Raw genomic sequence first — 25096 nt, 5'->3', positions numbered from 1 at the left:
GTTTCTGGTTTTATTCCTAAGCCCTTGATCCACTTAGAGTTGAGTTTTGTGCATAGTGCATTTTATTGCATATGGATATCCAGTTTTCCTAGCACCATTTGAAGATACTGTATTTTCTCCAATGCATGTTTTGGGCACCTTTGTCTAATATAAGATATTTGTTGTTTTGTGGGTTAGTCTCTATGCCCTCTATTCTGTAACATTGGTCCACCAGTCTTTTTTGGTGCCAATATCATGCTGTTTGTGATACTATTGCTCTGTAGTATAGTTTAAGGTCTAGTACAGTGATGTCACCTGCTTCACTCTTGCTGCTAGGGATTGCTTTAGCTATTCTGGGTCTCTTATTTTTCCAAATGAATTTTATGATTCTCTTTTCAATTTCTATGAGGAATAACATTGGAATTTTGTTCAGAATTGCTTTAAATCTGTATAGTGCTTTTAGAAGTATGGTCATTTTGATAACATTAATTCTGCCTATCCAAGAGTAAGGTAGATCTTTACATCTTCTAAGGTCTTCTTTGATTTCTTTCTTTAGAGTTCTGTGATTTTCATTACATAGATCTTTCACCTATTTTGTTAAGTTGATTCCCAAGTATTTTTTTTTTTTTTGAGGCTATTGAGAGTGGGGTAGTTTTCCTCGTGTCCTTTTCTGAGGATTTGTCACTGATATACCTTTGATTTATGGGTGTTGATTTTATATCCTGCTACTTTGCTGAATTCATTTACTAATTATAGAAGTTTTCTGCTGGAACTTTTAGGGTCTTCTAGGTATAGAATCATATCATCAGCAAATAATGCCAGTTTGAGTTCTTCTTTCCCTATATGTATCTCTTTAATTTCTTTCATCTAATTGCTGTGGCCAGTGTTTAAAGAAGTGTGTTAAGTAGATATGGTTAAAGAAGGCATCCCTGACTTGTTCCAGTTTTTAGAGAGAATGTCTTCAATTTTTCTCTATTTAGAATAATGTTGGCCTGGGGCTTAGCATTTTGAAAGCCTTTATGCTGTTGAGATATGTACTATTGTTCCTAATTTTTTAGTGTTTTGAACATGAAGGGGTGCTATATTTTGTCTAATGCTTTTTCTGCATCTATTGAGATGATCATATGATTTTTATCTTTAAGTCTAGTGATGTGATGAATTACATTTATTTATTTCTGTATGTTGAATGAAAATTGCATCCCTGAGATGAATCCCACTTGATTGTGGTGCATGATCTTTTTGATATGTTTTTGTATTCGATTTGCTAGGCTTTTATTGAGAACTTTTGCATCTATGTTCATTAGAGATATTGATCTGAAGTATTCCTTTGTTTGTGTGTCTTTGAATTAGGGTATATTGGCCTCATAGAATGAGTTTGGATGTGCTGCCTCTTTTTCTATTTCCTGAAATAAATTGAATATTATTGGTATTATTTCTTCTTTAAAGGTCTTGTAGAACTTGACTGGGTATCCATTCAGTCTTGGGCTTTTCTTGGTTGGTAAACTTCTGATGGTGTCTTCTATTTTGTCACTTGAAATTGATCTGTTTAAATTGTGTATATCATTCTGATTCAATATGACTCTAGAAATTTGTCAATGTCTTCAATATTTTCTATTTTATTGGAGTACAAGTTTTCAAAATAATTTCCAATTATCTTCTGTATTTTTGTAGAGTCTGTCATGTTATTTCCTTTTTAATTTCATATATTAGTAATTGGAGTTTTCTCTCTCTCTCTTCATTACCATGGCTAAGGGTCTATCAATTTTATGTATTTTTTTCAAAGAACCAACTTTTTGTTCTGTCAAATTTTTCAATTTTTTCTTTTATTTCAGTTTCATTGATTTTAGCTCTGATTTTAATTATTTTCTGTCTTCTACTGATTTTGGTGTAAATTTATTCTTCTTTTTCTAGGGCTTTGAGATGTGATGTTAAATCATTTATTTATTGATTTTTTCTTCTTTTAAGGAATGTGTTTTCCTTTCTTGCAATGCGGACCTGAGATATTACAGCTTCTAACTTATATTCTTGTAGTACCTACGCAGATTGTCTGTACCTGAACTTGATGTTGGACTTCCAGACCCTGCTGAAGTCCCTCAGTATATGGTACTGCAACTAAAGGTGGTGGCCGCAATAGCCAAGGTAAATTGAGATAATAGTGGAGGTATCCTAAGATGCATGTAATGTCTTACAGGGATGGGGCTGAAAGGGTGGGCCTTACACTCTGTTTGGGATGTGTGCTCTGAGATGCAGCTGCTTCTACTCCCGTTCTTCTGTCAAAAAGATAGTTGCTACTGCATGGGGAAGGCTATGGTGATGACTGCAGTGGCCCAGATGGAAGTGTATTAGGTTTTGACTCCCAGGTAGGGGGATGGGTTCTACTCAGACCTACCCTGGACCTGGGTCCTGCACAAGTCAGTGAGGGCAGATCTATCTGGTCCTGAGCTTCAACGGTAGTCTGTTGGATGGAAGGGGTGGTCCTGTGAAGGGGTCTGAGCTCTGAAGGATGTTTGTTGGTGGCAGGATGGACCTGGGCTTACTGTGAACCTGGGTCCCACGCAGGTTGGTGTGGGCAGATCTGAGCCAGGCCTGACCTCCTGCAATAGTCTGGTTGGAAGGGGTTGACCTATGCTGGAGCCTGGGCTCTGGTGGGTGTCTTTTGATGGTCAGATAGACCCAGGCCTGCTGTCACTCCAAAATTTTCTTATCTTCCCCTGCTACTTTGGGATTTGCTTTTATCTCATCCAGATAGGTGCAATTGTAATCTATATTATTTTTATTACTTATTCCTTGATTGTACTGTTTTCTTTTCAGTTTCTCTCAAGGATTTGCATTGTTCAACAATAGCATTTTTTAAAATTCTCTTTTTTCTATTCCTTATCACAATTATTATTTTAAATAAATAAGTCTGTGTTCAAAATAAAAGTTTAATTTGATAGGATTGAAGTTGTATGAAAGAAAAAATATTTTAAGTGAAATATTTTCACAATATCTGACTATATTTCTGGTGCATGTCTGGCATGGAGCCTGGAATATACTGGTTCATTCAATGTATATGTTGTTATGCAGTTCCGAGCTTTAAAGCAACCAATTAAATATATTTTAAAGCATATGCTTTATCCTAAATTTTGGATATTTATGGGAAGATAGAGGAAATGAAGGAGAAAGAAGGTAGTGTTACATAAAGATGACTAGAAGTAAATTATAAATCATTTTGTAAAATAGTAATATAAAGGTCGTCTCAGAAAATATCAGAACATTTCTCTTTTAGTTTTTTTTTTGTTGTTGTTGTAGTTGTTGTTGACCTTCTGCTGCTGTATAATTTATTAAAATCTTCAGCACTGAAAAAGAGAGTATTACTGTTTAAAGTTTGCTTTTCAATTCCATTTCTAATTATATAAATTACTGAGATTACTCAAGGGTACATTGATTTGGTGAGTTCTATTTTGTTATCTGTAATATCTACTCATTTCAGAGTGGATATTCAGGTTTTTTTTTTCTTTGTAAAAGAGATTGAAAAACAATAGGTTGAATTGAATTGCATGAATTGAATTCACAATTTTCACTGGTATTTAAATTTTCTAGAGACATATTCATTTATAAATTATAGAAATACTAATCTCTGCTTGTGTCTTACATTAATTAATTTCATTTGACATTGATACCTTGACTAATCATATTGGCAAGAATTGAGATAGCAAAATTCAATGTTTTGTTTTCTATATTTTCCTTTCATAGGCAGATAATATAGTCTAAAAATAAAGCATCTTGATAGAAAAAAAAAAGATTGTTTCATGCTAAGTAGATTTTATTCCCTCATACTAGGTTTTAGAAACTAAAACAAACACATCACTGATTTTATGTCATTCTCTTTCAGACTGAAAGCAATGAGCAATTAGCATTTGCAAGATGCTTCAAAAGTTACTTTTAACAAGAAAAACAAGTCATAAAATAAGAAATTTCATTTTAAAATAGCACATTTCCAGTATTCTATAGTCTTTAAATTTTTTTGTAAAATCCAAAATAATTATGACTTGAACACTACTCTTTTCCATTATTAGTTATAAAGAATTTATTACTTTTCTGAAATTATCATAAATATGGACAAATTTTAAATTGTTATTATATGTAGATATCTATTTGTGCAAACACACATATGAACATTTATTTATTTATTTATTTGTTTATTTTTGTGGTTTTGGGTATTGAACCCAGGGATTTGTGCATGCTAGGCAGTGCTCTGCCAACTGAGCCATATCACTAGACCCAGAACATCTATTTTTTTAAGTGAATATTATGCACACCATGAGGACAAAGATCGTGGATATTTCTAAATTAAGTTATATTTTAAATACAGCTATATATTTCATATATATTTCAAATATATAAAAATCATATCCTGAAATATATTCTCATATCACAACATACTAATATTTTATATTACATATATGTCTGCAGTGTTATTGGACACCACAAAATCATATTATACTGTATTTCAAATATATATTATACTTCAAGTATCTTTCAAGTATATATGTTTCAAGTATACATATGCACATAAATACATGCTTGTGTTTTTGTACACACATTCTGCATGTATGTAGATTAAAAATTTGGAGATTCTGTAAAATTCTGTGTAAATATGTCAGTTTAGCAATTTTAATTTAATCATGAGTCTGCTTCTGAATTATTTCTACTAAGTATCAGCATTTAGCCAAAATTATTTTAAAATGCTATTAAGAAAATGAAATCTATAAGTGATATGTTGAGAGCTAGATGAAAAAGCATTCTGTGAAAACATTAAATCAAGAAATAGAAGAAAAAAAGTGACAACTTTTTCTTAAATAAGTTTTTTTTAATATCCTAATTGTAACTTAAGGTTAAATGATACTTTTTTTGAGGAAAAATGATCTCATATTTGTATTAATTCAGTATTATAATTTAGTGGCTCATATATTCTCCCTTCTGTTAGACTTAAGATATATTAAATATGTCCATTTTATTACATCAAGTTACATTTTCAAAATTTACTAATTAAATTATTAAATATAATGCCTTCTAGTAAAAAATATACCGATTGCTTGTTAATCTGTGATGCTCGTAAGTATGAATATAAATTACTATAGATGATTTTTCTTATATTTCTACCTGCTGTGTATCTGTGTTAGTTACATAAAGGTCTGTTTTATTAAATTAACATATAAAACTCAAGAAATATAGTTTTAGTCAAGTGAAAGAAAAAAGTTTTTATCTCTAAAAGTAGGCATTTTCTTTTTCTCTCACAGCTTGAAAGATATGAATTCTTGCTTAGATAGTAGAGAATGTTGGAGAGTAGAAAAGAAATGAAGTTAGGGCCAACTTCTCTTTTAAAACACAGTAGGTACAGTGTCCTTACAACCCACCAAACTAGAATATTTCACACAAAAAAAATCCTTATTTTTTTGAAGAAAATATTTTAATATAATACACTATTCTACTCATTTTTATATCAATACAATTATAAAATATAAATTTTAACATGGAAGAAGAATATGAATATTGAAAGGCAGACTTAGGTGAAGTCAATATAATATGAAATCAGTAAAAATGAATAAATAGGAAATAGGTGAAATGGTGGTTTTGTTTCAGAACTACGTTTCTCTGGGATAGACTATCATACATGACTGGTTTTAATATCATGAATATGTCATAAACCTTTAGAAACCTACAATAGTGGTAAATACTTACATGGGACTAAATACTTACATGAGACAATGCCTTCTGGCTGTTATATTCCTTTGGGTCCAGATAAAAATACTAACCATAAAAAGTGACATCACAATTCTTCAGTGCTAACCATTTTGTAGATTTATTAACAGTTTTAATGTAAAGGTTTATAGAGAAATAATTCACTAGCTATCTAGCTATTTGTGGTGATTTTTTCATAGTGATGTTACATATATATGTACATAATATTCATATATTTACATATATTATATATACACATTAAATCCTTTTATGAAACCATATTTTCAGGGAGAAGTGGAATTGTTAAAAAAACAAAATGCTACAAACACTGTTAAGTGAAATTATAAAAGGAAGAGTGAACTAGGTGTTAGAGAATATTGAGGTAAGGAGGAATAGGCTTATACTCAACTGCCTACATGCTAGGTCAGATGTCCAAGATATGCTCTCACTACATGAAAAGTAATGAATGAATCAATCAATTAATCAAAAGTTAAAAACATAAATATGAGCTAGGTTTATTGTTAATCAAAGTTGGGATCTGCAAGATTAAAATTTGGATTTTGTAGGCCAGGTCCTATCCATCAGCCCTTGGGAGTCATGACTACAAAGGCAGCTATCTAGAGTAAGTGAAAGCCTGAGGAGGCCACAGACACTGGGTGACATGGAGGGGTTCAGGTTAGAATTCCTGCTATAAGTGTCCTGAACCCTGTGAAGCTGAATTGTGGACTCTTTACTTGAACCAAAATTCTCAAAGGGATTGAAATTGCACTAGGTTAAGATTGTGCTCTAACTACTATTAGAATTAAAATAGTAACATAAAAACTCCTGTTCCTAATTGTTCCTGTGAGAATCTCATATAATACAATTAAGAGATGAGCTCACAAAAAAAAATTCAGATAGTTCAAAGGGAATCATCATGATGAGGATCATTGAAAAAGCAAAAATAGCAGTTTCAGCTTCAAAGACAATACATGCTTAAAAGTCATATTTTAAAATATGTACCAAAGCTGCTTTGTAAAATGCTTTAATAAATACTCGCTGAATTAAAAGATAAGCATATGCCAAGGAACAACCAGAATAAACAAACAGATGGAAAAAATAAAGTACCGAAATAAGAAATGTTAAGTACAAAGCATATAAAAAGTACAAGAAAGCTGTTACTAGACAGATAAATTACACATTTGACACCATTTTAAAGAGAATTGTCAGACTAAATAAAGATGTATACAAAAAAGTCATTCTGTATAGAATAATTGTAAATCTGCATAGGAAGATAAGAGAATGATAAAAGTAATCAAGGAGGAGGAGGATGAATATTTTAATATTTTAGTCTGTTTTCTGCCTGATGCTATCCCAGAATATCTGAGACTGAGTAATTTATGAAAACTTTTCTGAGGAGCGCTCATAGTTTTGGAGGCTGGGAAGGTGTCACTATTGCTTGGCTTCTAGTGAGACCTCATAAAAATTCAACTCATGGCTGAAACCAAAAGAGAAAAGAGGTATTCACAGAAGAAAAGAGGAAACAAAAGGGCTGCATATATTATAACATCCCAGGCTCCTAAAATTACCCTGATCTCATGGGAACTGCATTAATCCCTTCATGACAGCAGATCTCCTATGATCCCAGCACCTCTCAGCACCTTTGTACTGGAGAGGAAACCTCAGCATGAGTTTTGCAGAGGGGTAACCATATTGAAACCACAGCAAAGTCTAAATTTATTCTCAGAGTTTAGAGGAAATAAAATTAAGAGAATGAAGTAAAACTAATATTCATAAAGATTATTTCTGAGAATTTTCCAGAACTGATGGAAACAATGATTCCATAAATACAGAGAATGTGCTATATATCAATCAATATAAATTTTTAAAAGGCTATACATTTTTAGTTGTATAGGTGAATAATTTCTAAAGGTTTATTGGATAGCCCAGTGCCTATAGTAATGTTACTGTATTATATAGATGAAAATTTTATAAAAGAGAAGATATTACATTAAATGTTTTTATTATAAATATTAAGAGGGCAAGAAGAAAATTTTGGAGGTGAGGATTTGTTAATGGCATAGATTATGGTGATGGATAATGGTTGGATACTATCTCCAAACTTAAGAATTTGTATACATTAAATATGTGTGACTATTTGTATATTGGTCATACTTCAATGGAGTAGTTTAATGATAAATAAGTAAGAAATTCATACTACGAGTTATTCCAAGGACATAGAAATTATTTTAAAGAGTGCCAGGGGGTAGAAATTATTCAGTTAAATAATAATGAAAATCAAACTAGTTATAGATGAAAATTAAACTAATAGTAGAACTCTCTTCATTAATAATGGTAATCAACAATATGCAATACTGACCACTACAGAAAGTAACAGAAATCATTAGAAAGAAATTATACATTCAAATCAATAAAAAAATGTGCAAGAAAATAAAAAATAGAATTTTATGAAGTATGATACATTATCGAATTTCTTGATTTGGCTTCCATTAATCAATTTTTATCATCATGTTTATATAACTTAAAAAAATCTGTTATGTAAATCATAGGCAATTATTCCTGTTCAAATAGTAGCATTCATGTGTTTTAGATAGGCAGAATCTGAAAGATTTTATTTCTCAACCTGAGAGATTGTAAATTCAGTTTTGACATTTTGAACTTATTTCATTGTTGCATCGAATAAATATTGAGTAATGCCTAAGAGCCAACATGATCACACATTGTGAACTAAAAGATTAAGTAAGTCTTAGTTCTTAAAGAAAAAAGAGGGACTATCTCATTAGCATATCAAAACAGTAATCATATTTATGACAGAAAGTTTTGTTTATTTTATCATTCTTGATATATACTAGTTAAAAAAGTTATTGGAAAATAACATTGTGTTATGCATATTTTATTCAAGAGTAACTTACCTTAATTTGATAACTTTTTGACTTTTAGGGTAATAGTTTATGTTAGTTAAGAAGGAAACAAAATCATACTTTGCAACTTGATTCCTATTATATTAAACTAGAGCATATCTAAAATATTTGACAAGGGGAAACTGCTATTAAGTCAGTTTTAAACTTCTTTCAAACATTATTCAAAATTCCTTCTTAGAAACATTACATCCTTCAAAATGAAAGCTTTAGCAACCTAATGTAGATAATATGAATCTAATGTAATAAATTTAGAACTTGTGTTATAGTTCTGAAGTTATAATTTAAAGTAGTTATCATTCATTCAGATCCAAATAATATTTATTGTCAGTCACTATAATGCATGCTTAACATGCATTATCTCACGTAATATTCATGGCAGACCTCTGAAACAAGTCTGCACAATTCTGTTCATGCTTGAAGGGTAATGCCAAAACACAACATAGGGAAATAGCATTTGGGATTTGAATTTTTGTCTCTGATTTAAACTCATGCTCTTATCTCCAAAACAGTTATGCCAATGACCAATTAATACATGAAAAGATGTTTATCACCACTAATTATGAAATCAAAACTACAATGAGATACTATCTTACATCCAATAAATGGTTACTATGAAAAACTGAAGCATTACAAGTCTCGCTGAGGATGTAAGAGACAAGGAATCCTTTTGCAGTATTGGTAGAATATAAAAAGGTACCATCTATCGAAAACATTATGATGGTTTCTCAAAATATTAAGAATCTGAATTGCCATTCTTTCAACAATTTCACTTCTAAGTTTATACTTAAAAAATTAAACACAGTTCTTGAAAATATATTTGTGCATGCAATATAATAATAGCATTCACAATAGCTGATATATAGAAAAAATAAAAATGTCCATAGATGAATGTATGGATAAGTCAAATGTGACTGGAATATTGTTCAACCTTAAAAAAATGAAGAAAATTCTGATATATGCTACAACATGCCACAGTCTAGCTGCAGCAAAATAACCGGGAGGTGACAAGCAACTTGTGTAGATTGATACAGCTGGAGTGGGAGCCGTTTATCGTAGGACAGGAGTGGTATATATATGCATTCCACACAGCTTATCTTAATTAAAATAAACTAGATACAGCAGTCAACCAATAAGAAATCTCCACACTTAATGGCTCGCTGGTGCCAACTCACAAACCACTCCCCCTGGCAAAATACCAGGCGCCATCCTGACTTGTTTACAGACTCTAACATTTCCCCCTTTTGTTTAATTTAAATAACGACCATAGTGATTTTTACACAAACACCATAAATAATCTGCTACAAGCAGAAGGGGAGGATACAAAATGTCACAATATCAAGCCAATTGATGGCTCCATGCAAGAAGCCCTTGAAAAAATTATACCAGCAATGACGACATTTGCAAAGATACTGAGTTACAATTTGTTGTAGATTACAGTTTGTCTCAGTCCAGATAAAACAGTGTCTCAATAGATTAACTCACAGTCCAGGTAAATCACAGTCCAGGTAAGTTCTGCAGGCAGCTAGCTTAAATTATAGTCCAGGTAAATTCTGCAGGCAGCTAGCTTGATCCGAAGTCTCGTCAGGTTTTCAGCTGAAGTTTCATCCAGTTTTTAGCAGCACTGGAAATTCTTCCACCCTAGTCCTCACAGGCACTGGGATGAAGGCAGGAACTCCAGCAATGATGCCAGAGAAAATCCTGTAGTATTCCACTAAGAAAACAACCTTCTGAACAATTTAGTACATTATCTCAAGGTTTTTTACTTTTGAAATAGGCCTTAATGGTGCTCATTATTCATTGGCTTCCAGGTGTGGGAGATCCATTGTAGTTACTGGCCTTGGAAATGATCAAACTTCAGGGACGCGGCCTGTCTTCCTCCCGTATCTTCCAGACAGCCCCAGATCGCCTGGAAGAGAGTCTGGGGAGTGTCCTGGACTCCCTGGGAGAATCTCAGAGAGGTTCTGGACTCAAACTTCCACCAGGCACAGGGAGCAAGAGCTTTCCAGACTGTGCCTCCAGGTCAGGTCTGGATTTGGGCTCTCGAGGTGGTGTCCGTTTCCCTGGACGGGGGCGGGGAAGAGGCGGCTGCCGCCCCTTGGAAAGTCCTTGCTGTACCATGACCAGCTCTCGCATGTGGTAGCCACCTCACCGATTCACGCACCCTCCAGTCACGAAAAGTATTCAGTAATAGCCTTTTGTTGCAACTTTTTTCCTGATAATCCTTCCTTCTCTGAACTTTATTCTTTCTGACTAGAGTTCCTGGGCTTCTGTCAACACATGCCCTAACTATTCTTGGTTCCACTGGGGTGCCTTCTTCCCTTAGTAATTTACTTCACATCCCTTCCATATTTTCGTCACAAAGACAATACAACATTTTAAGACAAAACAAGACACAAACATACTGCATCAATCCTCTCCATTTTCTCGAAATGGCCATTTTTCCTCTCGTCCTATCTGCCTAGCGACCAGCAGATTTGCTCCCGTCCTATCTATGCACGGGCAGCTTTTGTTTTCGTCACTTACCCCCGAGTGTCTCAGGGCTCCCCATACCGGGCCACCATCTTCTGCAGTCTGGCTGGCTGCAGCAAACTCATGGGGGGGTGACAAGCAACTTGTGTAGATTGATACAGCTGGAGTGGGAACCATTTATCATAGGACAACAGAGTTATTTATACATTCCACACAACTTATCTTAATTAGCATAAACTAGATACAGCAATCAACCAATAAGAAATCTCTACACTTAATGGCTCGCTGGTGCCACCTCACAAACCACTCCCCCTGGCAAAATACCAGGCGCCATTCTGACTTGTGTACAGACTCTAACATTAACAGATGGATCTTAAGGACATTAGTACAAAATGAAAAAAGCCAGATATAAAAAGATAAATACTGTAAAATTTCATTTACATGTTAATCAATTGTTTAGAAGCACAGAAATATGAAGTAGAATGAGAATGGGAAGTTATTATTAATAGGTAAAAAGTTTTACAATATTAAATAGACTATGCATATGGATGGGGTGATGATTATACAACAGTATGAATGCATTTTATATTACCCAACTGTATAATTAAGAGTGATTAGGGTGGTAAGATATTGTATGTATTTTGCCAAAATAAAGCATTTGGGAATAAGCATAATTGATTTCTAAAATACATTTATTTATTTTTTTGTTGTTGTTTGTTTATTTTTTTGTTTGTTTAGTTTTAAAAGATGGGGATGTTATTACATACATTCGCCAACATCATAGGACATTTGTAAATGTTAACTAATAAAACATTTCTTCTTTCTTTTATATTTTCTCTGTACTTTTTAAATAAAGCTTTGTGGTAGTGATGTGTCGTATAAGAGATAAAGAAATTTGATTTTCAATGCCTTATAACCAAGTACAGTGTTTATTTTTCTTCTTTTCACTCTTAGTAGATAACAGAGTCTCTGCCTATAATTGCTGCTAGGTAGCTGTATTCTTAAATATATTTAGTATACACTGGCCTTCAATTCCATGCATGCCATCTCCAAGGTTAACAGCTGGTGGTAGCCCTGAGGTATACAATGCTACCTTTGAAAGTTGCTCTGTTATGTAACTAGTCCCATTCAATGGAACTGCTTTTTAGTAGCTCAGTACAATTTTCAATTACTATTGCAAACAGATAAAAACATGTCTGCCGAATGAATTTGTGTAGTTTCCTATAACATCCAAAGGATTTAAAGCAGCATTCTACTATTTTTTTAAAGCATCATAATTCTTTTTCACTGGTTGCACTCTATTTTCTTGGGCACAGAATCAGAAAATCAAGTATTCTAACAAATAACCTTGCAGTGAGAAGGGTAAAGTGACCTAAGTTGACTTACCTATTGCCCTCAAATGTGGAAGACTTTATACTTTTTTAAATTTACGAGATGCTCCTTTGGTTTATCATTGAATTTGGACTACAAGCTTTCTATGTGTCTTTTAAATTGAATGTTCGGAAACAATTTTGTTTGAAGCTCTGAAAACTATAGGCCTGCAGAGCTGACAAAAGAACATTGCCTGTCTCTACTTAAAAACATGCTGATGGTTACTGTTAAGGAATTAAAAACCCGGTCTTAGCTTTGTGTCTACATGTCCCCTCATTCTGTGTTGCTCTTTCTATTTGTTCTCCTTTTCTATTGTTTTACTGTGCCTTCGTTTCTGAACTAGATCATAATTTTCCTGTTTGGTGTTTTTCTTGCTCTGTTTATATATCCCTTGTTCTCTCTTCCTCTGCTTTCTCTTTTCCCACCCCAAGGCCCCGTGAAGATCAGAATTGCTGATTTCAAGTCTGAAAAATTACTCGTATTTTTAAAAACTTCAGCCTTCAGTCGCAGATCCTACTGTTCCAATAGCTGATGCTCAGATGTTCCTCAGCTCCCAGAGGGCAGATGATACCTTTGCAGAGCAGGTGAGTCCACTCCATCTCTGGACAAATAAACCTCTCCTGTAAATTGCTTATACTTGAGAGGGTGACCTGCATTCAGGGGAGTTTATGAGGAAGACATTGCTTCTCCTCACCTTTACCTCTAGGCAGAAAATGCAAGCTCCCTGTCTAGGAAGGCCCTTGGAAGAGGAAATGAGAAGAAATGCATCTTCATCAATCACCTGTTCCTGAGGCTTGTCGATTATAGGAAGAAAATGCTGTAATTTGAATGAAAGTTTGTACTAAGTATATAAATTTGTCTTCAGTTGACATACTGTTTGATTTTTTTTACTATGTATTGATGAAAAAAGGAGTGCCTAATCAGAATATCTGATTGCAGAGTTTCTGTTCAAGATGAATTTTCTTTATTTTTTTTACCCTTAAGAAAAAAACTCTGAGAAGTGTCTGTTCAGGTCCTTGGCCCATTTGTTGATTGGATTATTTGTTATCTTATTGTTTAATTTTTTGAGTTCTTTGTACATTCTGGATATTAGGGCTCTATCTGAGGTGTGAGGGGTAAAAATTTGTTCCCAGGATGTAGGCTCTCTATTTACCTCTTTTACTGTTTCTCTTGCTGAGAAAAAACTTTTTAGTTTAAGTAGGTCCCATTTGTTTATTCTTGTTATTAACTCTTGGGCTACAGGCGTTCTATTAAGGAATTTGCACAAAATTATAAGAGGTTATGAGGGGAAAGGGGGTGGGGGGAAAAAAGGGGAGAGAACTGAACAACAGCAGAGGAGGTAGAGAGGGAAGATGGGAGGGGAGGGGAGGGGAGGGGGGATAGTAGGGGATAGGAAAGGTAGCAGAATACAACAGTCACTAATATGCCATTATGTAAAAACGTGAGTATGTAACAGAAGTGAGTCTGTATTATGTATTTGGGGAGTTCAAATCTCAATTGAGTCGAATGTATGAAAGATGATATGTCTTGAGCTCTGTAATGTTTTGAACAATCAATAAAAAAAAAAAAACTAAAATAAAAAAAAAAAAAAAGAAAAGAAAAAACAAATTGAAGCAGAAAAAAAAAAAAAAAAAAAAAAAAAAAAGAAAAAAACTCTATATTTTCTTCTAAATTTACCTCACTATTGTCTAACCAAGGCAAGATATTTTGTTTTGTTTATTTTATGCCTGTCTTTTTTTATCATCTTTTATTATTTATATATTTATTTATTATTAACTTGACAGTCTTCAGACAAAGGTAGAGTTATTACAGAGCAGAGCTACACCATGAAACTGAGGCCAACTACAAAAGCATATCTTTCACCCTGATTCTAACAATTATGTCAGAAAGATTTCAGACATGTCACTCAGAGTAATAGACATGATTTAATTATAAGGTACAGAAAAGAGGAAAAAGGGACATTATCAAGGGAGAAAGTGGGTCCTCTTAAAGTGGAGAGGGACAACTTGCCCCTCCAGCCTTCTAATTTTATCTGGGTCCCAGAGAAATTTCCAAAATGCCACCCAAGTCCACATTTTCAATTTTCACTAACAGCATGGGAACTATATGAACTGCCTCCAAAAGACTATGGTGTGGGGCTCATAGTTGGAGATTTTAAGGAAACTGAGTTCCCCTGTTTTTGCCTCAATTCCCTGCCCCCTTGATCCGTTTATTACCCTATGAATAACCTTCAGCAAGGTTTCATATGAGGGTCTTAATATCTTGGTTGCCAGGATGACTGGGGTTGTCATAGAGTTGGTGGTAACAGAGGATCCAGGCCACATGGTTGGCTGTGACATGATCTTGAAACACTAGTTTTTCTTAAGGGATGTAATTATAGCTGTGGGAGTTTAAAAGACACTAGGTCCCCATGTTCCATGTGCTTGTCTGTCAGGTAAGGATCCTTTGTTGTCTTTTCCCTGCTCGCCCATTCCTGGCTGACTATCTACCTAACAAAGTGATCTATTATTACAGAGTGAGCACCGTATTTGGGAGTGGAAACATCAATATTTTCAGTTTTGGGGTATGAAAAATCCTACCAGTGCTTCAATTTACTATGGGTTCAGATGTGCAGGTAGAGTATATTACACAGAATACTGTAATTAAAAAAAAATGTAAACCTGCTATAAAAATAGACTCTTGGGAAACTTCAATTTCCTCATCTAGCATAGCACAGGAAACAAGTTGGGTTTGTAGTGAATATTTGTTGAACAGATGGTGTATAATTGAATAGACTTGAAAAATAGGTGTTTATGCATATTCAAGCCTATGTTCTAAGTTGAAGGTGTCCCTTGCTTGCTCCAGTATTTCTAAAATAGCCCTTTGATTGAAAAATATTTTATTTAATTCCTGTCTTTTTTATCCTCTTTTATTCTCTATTTCTGTGTTTTTAATCCATGTTTTCATTTTTTGCTACTTTCAATGAAAGTCTCTTTGGATAAACATTGTGCTTAATTTTTAGGATACAGAATGTATATTATCTCTGTTAGCTTGCATTATAAGGGTAGATAAGAATAAAAGAGCTAATAATTCAACATGATAAATACAGTAATGAGAAAAACATTTGAAACTTCCAAACTTTTTTCTAATATTATAATATTTGTTTAATACTGCAAATATTTGTTCCATTATTAATAGGCTGCTTATATGTTAAATATAATGATATTTTGAATAAATATTATTTTTCTTGGGTAAATGAAGCTTTAAAAATACTTTTTAAAGGAAAATTATCTCTCTTTAAGAAAAAACAATATATATGTGTTATATGCATTTTAAGTCATATGATCAGTATTAAAAGAAGAAAATAAATACAACCACAATACTGTGACCCAGAAACTATTGTTGTTAACATTATGTGAATATTAACTGAGATACTTATCTTTTTAGTATGTGGTAAAATAAAAAAAAATATTTGAATACACTAGTACATTTTTTGTTTAACTTTTTAATGTTTTAAAAATGACAGTTAAATAAATGAAAGTGTTAGTATTAATATATTTAAAGAGGTAAAAGAAGTTTAGCTGAAGACATGAAAATGTATGCTTTTTTTCTATATAAAGAAATATTATTTTTCCTAACATGATATTTTTCCTAATTAAGTTGTGGAAAACATTATAAAATTTATATTAGTAATATCAGAATTACAAGTTCACATTTAGGCAAATTGAAGGATGTTTCAGCAACACCATGAGCACCTTCAAGTGGCTACACATTCCCACCTTCACCCTGATAAATAGTTAAATTTGTTATTAAAATATTATTATCATGTTAACATAGATGTAACAATTTTAAGTGAATTACATGATATATCAATAAAAGGGTTAGCTGTATAAAATTTACCATTGATGTTTAACAATAATCACTATGGGTCCTCAGACTTAATTAATTTAGATATTGTCAAAAAGATAACCCCTGATCTCTAAGAATACCATTTTTATTTCTTAGTGTGCAATTTTGACTCATTACCTATTTGGCTTTATTTCATGATCAAAATATTTTTAAGTAATGATAGATTCTTGGTTCTCTATTATTTACCTAGGAACTTTGACCTCCCAATTATTTTTAACTTGAACACATATTTGTCTGGTATTTTTGGATTCGATTTCTTTCCTCAGTTATCTACATATATGGTCATATTGTCTTCTGAAATTTAATTTTATTATGGAAATGTCTTATACTTTTTCATTATATTTAAAATTCAGCAACTTAACTGTGAATTTCAATTGCATTAGTTATTTTCAGGATCATATCCTGCTTTTTTTTTTTTTATCTAAAGACATGTAGTTTTCACAATTCCAGAACTTTTTTCTGCATCACCGCTTGAGTTTGTTTCTGTCACTTATGGGGTTTTCTGCCTTAGCCTATCCAATTATCCTTTTAGATAATCAATACTTGTGCTCCTCAGAGAAGACCTTTTATACCATTTCTTTTTTTCTGTTATATATACTTTTATTAATTCAACACATTATTTTTCTGTCAACATCTCCACTTCCAGCAACATCTATTTTGTTCAGTTTTATTTTATTATTTTTTTATTGGCTTCATTTATGCTTGGTCATATACTAGTATGATTTTTCTATCTCCTCTAATCCTCAAAAGAGATGGAGTATATCATCATTTTATAACCAAGGAAATGGAATGTGAGAAAGCAACATTCTTAAACCTCAAGGATTTTCACAGTCAACTTGAGATTTGAGTCCAACTCTTTGTGACATTATTATCTTCTACATTTCACCCCATTGTTTTTTGCCAGGCCCTTAAAGAGTAATCACTATTGTTTGTTTTAGACAACATCATTTGAATGTATAGTTTTACACCATTATTATTTACAACAATGCCTTTAGTTCCATAATATTTTTAAATGGTTCTTTTGAACATTAGTAATAAGAATATAGGATGTTATTTACTTGCTCCTTTATTTAAGTAAGCATACCATACAACAGCAAAAGTTGAACTAAGAAAAAATGTTGTCTATTTCATGATATTTGATGTAAGAGTAGAGGATTCAAGAGTTGAAATGGTTCCTAACTTGCAAAAGTCTGTGGAGAAAGCAGCATAACACATGAGTGGTGCCTTGCTTGAATTGAGTACTGTTATCAAGCATTGTTCTTCTTTATATTTTAGTAAATAAGAATTTGACCACTAAAAAACTTGCTATCAACAGAGAATAATCTAGAAATAATTGGAGATATTTTTGAGCATCCTTTAAGATGCTAAATTAGACATCTCAGAGCCTACATATTACCAAGAATATGGATGCATTTTCTTTCTTTCTGGACTGCAAAATTTTAGAATTGAATTTTGTTTTATAAACATTTTAGATTAATAACCCAAATTAATATTTAATAGAGTAGAATGCCCAGCTGATTTAAACCTTCTTTCTCCATCACAGATGTCTTAACTCCTTCTTCATGTCTGCATCCTACATCCAAATGATGTCTCTGGAATATTTACTGCTTGGTGATTTAGCTCATTTACAACTGAGTAAAGAAGCAACAACTATCCTCACTATGACCAGCAAGTGTCCTTTTCCTTTGCTTGAGCATAACAAAGAAACATTTAAAACTTTACACCATTTGTCTCAGTTGCTTTGAGAAGATGCAGACGTATTTCATAAGCAGTTTTTCATTGTGTTAAATAGGATTGTCAAACCTCTGAGCAGAATTCATTTTTCCTAAAGAACCAATTTTATTTTGCAGTAATGAGTGGATAGACTATACCCCAAACAACTACAAAAGTTCTTTGTCTGTGCCAAATTGAGGATCAGGGAATAATTCTTTGGTTTGTATTCTGTCCCATTTCACTTTTCTTTTCTCTCTGTAAATATAGCAATTTTTAAATCTGAAGGTAGTGATGACTTTTGAAGAAGTGTGGTTTATCGCAATTATATTTTAGCACAAAGAATAAGTGTTTCAATAGTATTTATTCACTTGGGTTTCTTGGGAAATTCATTCTGCAAAAAAATAAATAAATAAACAGGTTGCTTAAAGGCACTAGTACATGAACATTTTAATTTAAATATTTACAATAAAGCTCTGTGCTCTACTTAGTTTTTAAATGAAAGCATTTCTAATGCAAAATAACAGAAGACATACAACAAACTCAATATTTGCATTATTTTTAGCATTTAAAGCCTATCTTTACACACACACACACACACACACACACACACACACACACACACACACTCAATTGGAGACAGAAAAATAAATAGAAACCTTCGAATGATCACCAAATCTAATTTTAGCTTACAGTTTCAAACTTCTCTCCTTAGAAATGAAGGAGAATGATTTTCATGCAGAACTTTGTTTAAATTAGTTAACAGTGAAAAGCATTAGTTGTACAAAAGCTAACCCTTAGGCTGCATATACAGATGCCAGAAAAAGATGAGTGTGTTTATGCACCCTTTTTGGCATGTATTAGCTTGGCATACCCTTTGAGCAAATATACCCTTTTCTTATATAGGCAGATCTTAAAATGTCTCAGTGAAGTTTCTGGTATTGAGTCTCTTTGAAATTTGGGATAGTATCACTGTGAAATTGAAACTCAAAACAGAAAAACATTAATTCATCACTGTATTACTTAATAGCTGAAAAAATCATGAGAAAGTTGCCTAAATTCCTTGACATGTTAAAAAATAAGTTTACTTGTGTCCTACAGAGACTTTTTTATTTTTGAGGTTAACTATTTTTTTTTTTATTGTTGGTTGTTCAAAACATTACATAGTTCTTGACATATCATATTTCACACTTTGATTCAAGTGGGTTATGAACTCCCATTTTTACCCCGTATACAGATTGCAGAATCATATCAGTTACACTTCCATTGATTTACATATTGCCATACTAGTGTCTGTTGTATTCTGCTGCCTTTCTTATCCTCTACTATTCCCCCTCCCCTCCCCTCCCCTCCCCTCTTCTCTCTCTATCCCCTCTACTGCAATTCATTTCTCCCCCTTGTATTATTTTTCCCTTTCCCCTCACTTCCTCTTGTATGTAATTTTGTATAACCCTGAGGGTCTCCTTCCATTTCCATGCAATTTCCCTTCTCTCTCACTTTCCCTCCCACCTCTCATCCCTGTTTAATGTTAATCTTCTTCTCATGCTCTTCGTCTCTACTCTGTTCTTAGTTACTCTCCTTATATCAAAGAAGACATTTGGCATTTGTTTTTTAGGGATTGGCTGGCTTCACTTAGCATAATCTGCTCTAATGCCATCCATTTCCCTCCAAATTCTATGATTTTGTCATTTTTTAATGCAGAGTAATACTCCATATAAATGCCACATTTTTTTTTTTTTATCCATTCCTCTATTGAAGGGCATCTAGGTTGGTTCCACAGTCTTGCTATTGTGAATTGTGCTACTATGAACAGAGACTTTTAATGGTAATATAAAGTATTCAATGCCTGTGTCACAATACTGTTTCTTCCATATTAATGATAATATGTATGTTAAATATGTTCACCTTTGTGTTCTTCATTTTTAACTTCTTTCTGCTGATAATTTTTAATTAAAGTACATAATTTTTGTTTATCTAATAAAATAAATGTATTTTAAAATAGGCTTAACTTAAAGAAAAATTGCGTGAAACTACTTGTTCCTTATTGATGTAGTGGTGAGGATTGAGGGGAAGGATTCCATAACCCTATAATCAGGACCCAGGCTTTCCAAAAGTCTGTGTTCTAGACTCAGGGAATTTTGCTACTCTTTTTTACTTAAATGTTTTATTCGTTCTTTTTAGATCTACATGACAGTAGAGAGTGTATTTTGGCATATTATACATGCATGTAGTGTAACTTATTCTAATTAGGATTCCATCTTGCAGTTCTACATCATTTGGAGTTTCACTGGTTGGGTATTAATATATAAACATAGGAAAGTTATGTCAGATTCATTCTTCTGTCCTTCCTATCCCTTTACCTTTCCTTTACCTTCATTCCCCTTTGTCTAATCCAAGGAGTTTCTATTCTTCCCTCCCCATCCCTTATTGTGTGTTAGCTATTCTTGATTAATAAAATAGTGTTGCTCCAAGTTCTAGTGAAGTATCAAATACAGAGCTTTTTTTCCTTCCTTCTTTCCTTGTCTCTCCCCAACACCCTCCCCTTTTTCCTTTATTTCTTCTTTTTCGTTTTAAGGGAATTGAGGGATATTTGGATAGTTGAGATTTTTCAAACATGATTGATGGTTTGTGTGTATTTCTACTTTCACCTTAGTTTGTATTGTGGATTTATTGTGAAGTTTCCAAATACAGTAAATTATGCAAATTAGAGAACTCCTATACTTAGATTTCCTAGACTATTAATGACCTATTTGTATTCCACACTTGATCATCTCATAATTGTTCCTGAAATCTCCAGGGTGTATTTATGTAATCTGCTTGGAGCTTTTGAAATACTTTAATAACATCTTATTTACCCAAAGGCTTCCTAGTACTCTCAACTCTCATTACAAAAAGATATTTACATTGTAAAAAAATGAAGATATTTAGGGTAGCTTTTTAAAAGTTAAAGTAAAACAACAAAGTTAATATGGCAAAAATATGTACTTTATTTGAAAATTAACACTCAAATCCTATAATCAAAGTACACATTTTACAGAATCCCATGGAATTTTTTATCTGTTTTTTTCCTAACAACTACCAATCAATCAGAATTATTAAAGGAAGTTCAGCAGAAGAGAAACAGGAGAAGAGCATTGCAGTTTAGTGTAGCACATTGACAAATTATTTCATTGGCCAGATTTTTTTCTGAAGTTATTGTCTTATTACATAAAAGACAAATAATTATAAAGAATTAGCTAAGTTTTAAGCAAACTGCATTCACATGTATATTATCATCTGTACAATTTTTTTTTAGAAATATTTTCTGTGGTTTTATAGACAGTGCTAGGACTCTTTGAAAAGTTTTACTTAAGACTTAAGTTTCCGGATCAAATTGGACAAATGATGAGTTTTATATAAAAAAAAGTAACCTTACTTTCACACATTTTGACATGCAGCAAAACTCGATTTTCATCAGTATTATTAAGAACAAAATAAGAGCAATAGAAACAAGAAAAAATGCTTAAAATAAGGATGACTTTTTATTTCCTCTGAAATGCCATTCATAAATAGTACTTCTTAATTTTAATTTGTTTAACCCTTAAATTTCTCTAGAAATTCATTTTCAGTGGTGGTCTTACCTTCATATGCAGAACTACAATTTCATTATTTGGGAAGGTATACTACCCAGTAGGCTGATAAAATTTAAAAACTGTTCTTTTGAACAAATTTTGGTAAACCATTTATGAATACAAAATCTTTGTGGATAAAAATCTTATTTTTTGTCCATTTTTTTGTAAAAAGATATACTTTCCTCATCATAAATTTATAAACTTAATATTGATTTAAAATGGAATCCTAAATTGTCAAGCACATTTTAATCATTAATTTAAAAATACACAACTTTCTTTTAAACAATTTAAATTTAAGATTTCAGGTAATCTTAAGGGATTGACAGGTAACATGTAGCAAATCTTTTCTTTGATAGAGTAAAAATACTTTATCCACCAATGACAGCTTTATTAATGACCTCTTCAAACATCAGTGCTTATAAAATTTGATATTTTACAAAATCAAAAATACAAACTAGCAATAAAATTAACTGCTTAAATGATTAAGAAATATTTTTGAGAATGTGGTAAGGATTTTTATTGTCCAAACAAAAGATAATAATAGAAGACACAAATAAATTAGTTGTTCTGACAATTTTAGACTTCAGGCATTCTCTATGAGAAGGTCAGTTCCTTATGTAAACAAGAATCCTAACCGAAACAAAAACAGCAAATGTCTGAGACAGTGTTCAAAACAAATGTACATAGTGAGGATAAATAGAAGGTTTTAGTTTATACACATATGTGAAAGTGCCATATAATGATTCAAATGTATATAACATCATAGATGCATATGGAAACCAACCTGATTGTGAATTTCTTGTGGTAAATACATTTAAAAATATGTATGTTTTTCAGCTAAATAAATGTGTTAAGTGTGAATTTTTGTCAGATTTCTTTAAAAGACCATATAATTATTTTAAAATGATTTTCCTCTATTGATTTGGTCCCTGTAGTGTTGATGTGTTTCAAATCAGCAAAATTTCTCTTTCCAATGGCTATACCTTCCTTAAAAGGTTTGTTTTAAAAGGCTTCCTCTGCATACACATGTTTACAAGGAGAAGTCTTTCAACATCTCTGCAAATCAGGTCATTCATGGTTCCTGTGGTCGTGGTGATGTGGAAAATAGCCTAGTCCAGAAGACGGTGACTGGCTGGGCCTACCTCATCTGGTGCATTTGTGGAGAAAACACGAAGTAACAAGTTGCTAATTTTCTCTTCTCAGATGTAAATGCAGATAGAATACCATTAGTGCACAGTTTCACAAATAAAAATTATGTATCACCATTGATTAAAAGTCTTCCCAAAAGCGATTATTGAGGACCCATCCCCAGAGTTTCTGATTCATTTGGTGTGGGATAGGGCTGAAGAATTTACATTTCTAAGAAGTCACTTGTCGATGACAGCCATACTTTGAGAATCAGTGTCTTAGTTCTGTGCAACTTTGTTTTGATGCTTCATAGGTAGATGAGAAAGGCCAGACTCTTCCAGAACTACACATATTAGGTAAATAGACCACTGTTCTTTTTCTCTATTTTCATAGCTAAATCAGATTCCTTATTCCCATTCACAATCACACCCTTGAAAACATGGAGCCAAAGAGTACCTGTCCAGGGTCTGCAAGAGAGTTAGTTACTTGGCAAGCAAACAACTTTTAATTTTAATCAGGTGTTATACCTGGAACTTCTTCAAGAACTCTCAGTATATTGACTTTGTACAACCTCAGTCAAAAAGTCCAAGAGTTACCTCCAGAAGAATGAAATTGATTTCTTGAGGAATCCTACAAGACAATCCTGATAAAGTAAGGGATCACAAATGGTGACTCAGGCTTCATTTTTTCCATAATCTAGATTCATCTCTTTCAATTAAGATGTTTTAATTCTTTACAAAATTTTGTCTTTTCTTCTAATACTGTATTCTATAAACTTATTAGCATATTATTTTATTGATCTAATCACTGCCTTTTTTCTTATAATATGATATAAAATTGGTAAATAGTTGACACATATATGCCATTAGTAGGTATGTAAATGGAGATTTAAGATTAAAATAGTCTTTAAATTCTTCTTGAAAACCCCAACATGTAAAAGACTCTAAGATGAAGTCAAAAACACAACTGTGATTCATGTTGGTGAGAAACTTGACATGACACTCCTTATAGGATAATTTTCTCAATGGATCTTAATAATCACATACTTCACTGCAGGAGTAGGAGTACATGTAATTATGAACTAAAGCTCCAACTCCTGTTGGAAGTATTATGTAATATACATTATAAATCCCAAATTCTGAATTCTTCATTTTGAAGGCATTTTATGCAGGGTTTTCAACAGGGGATGGTCAACATAGAGAAGCATGCATGCTATTAGTATGGTTCCCCAGCTGCCAATCCACACATCCAGCCTACTTGTCCCTGTTGTGAAGTCGCAGCAGAGTAATGCCACTGTGGAGCAGTAATACAGGTGGGGTGAAACACAGGCAGCCAGCATACACTGTGGCCATATGGAGCCCGCCATGCAGGCATAGTGGACCTGAGATGCTACAAAACAAGGCCCATTGGCCCATCACCCTTCAGTGGCAAGGTCTGGGCACATTTTGAAAGCCTGCTGTAGAAACCCATTTCACACAGCATGGCAGACTGGAATCTGCAAGCATAGATCATCCAATGACCTCAACCTCTCACTTCCTGGCCTGCAACAAGAAAATGGAAATGAGGTAGACTTGATTGGAAATAAGATACAAGAGTTGAACAATATCTTTAGTACATTTCCAAATCCTTATTAGCATAAATTTGAACCAATAATGTTCATAAGTTTCCAAACCCTGATCAGTTTATACTGATTTGGGCCAATAGCATTGGGCCAATAGCATTGGCACTTCTTTCAAACCCTAATTATCATAAGTTTGGACCAATAGCAATGATTGAAGGGCTACATAATACTCTAGACTAGCATACTCAGGAGGAGAAAACCTGCTATGGGGTTCCCTCTTGCACCACAGGAGTGCTGTTCCTGTTTCTGTTTTTTCTATTCTTAGACACACCCATCCTTGTCCATGGATTTTATTCTTTGAATTCAGGATAGGAGAACTCTAAAAGAAGAACAGATTGATGGTGGTCTGCTGGGTCTGCAGCAACCCTAGAGGGCATGGCATGCCATTAAGAGCTGCAACACTTGTTGACTGGAGAGGAGTGTCAATTATGAAGACCCCTCTTGCCAGCAAAAGCAGTGAATAGAGTTTTATCTCAAAACTCCACTTTCATCTTTTGGTGACCATGAAGCACATTTCAGATGGTGAGTGAAAAAGACTAAAAAAATTATCAGTTTTTTGTAATGTTCTGGACTCCTTTCAAAATCATCTCTATCAGAAATGCCCGGCACCTGTTGGCCTGTTGAAAGTGGATAGCACAGCCACCAGTCTTCAGGCTTACTGCAGGAGGCTGGCT

General features: G+C 33.1%; 1 long non-coding RNA gene across 1 annotated transcript; it reads left to right on the top strand.

Moving 5' to 3' along the window:
- The first annotated feature begins 1980 nt into the window (after positions 1-1980).
- On the top strand, positions 1981-22522 carry LOC144375427 (uncharacterized). The gene is made up of 3 exons (XR_013435265.1): positions 1981-2118; positions 12896-13048; positions 17896-22522. It is a non-coding gene; the product is annotated as an uncharacterized LOC144375427 (long non-coding RNA).
- Positions 22523-25096: the final 2574 nt, after the last annotated feature.

Source organism: Ictidomys tridecemlineatus, chromosome 2, assembly GCF_052094955.1.
Source record: "Ictidomys tridecemlineatus isolate mIctTri1 chromosome 2, mIctTri1.hap1, whole genome shotgun sequence".
Classification (NCBI taxonomy): Eukaryota; Metazoa; Chordata; class Mammalia; order Rodentia; family Sciuridae; genus Ictidomys; species Ictidomys tridecemlineatus.
Note: the sequence above shows the minus strand (reverse complement) of the source record. Positions and strands in the feature narration are given on the sequence as shown.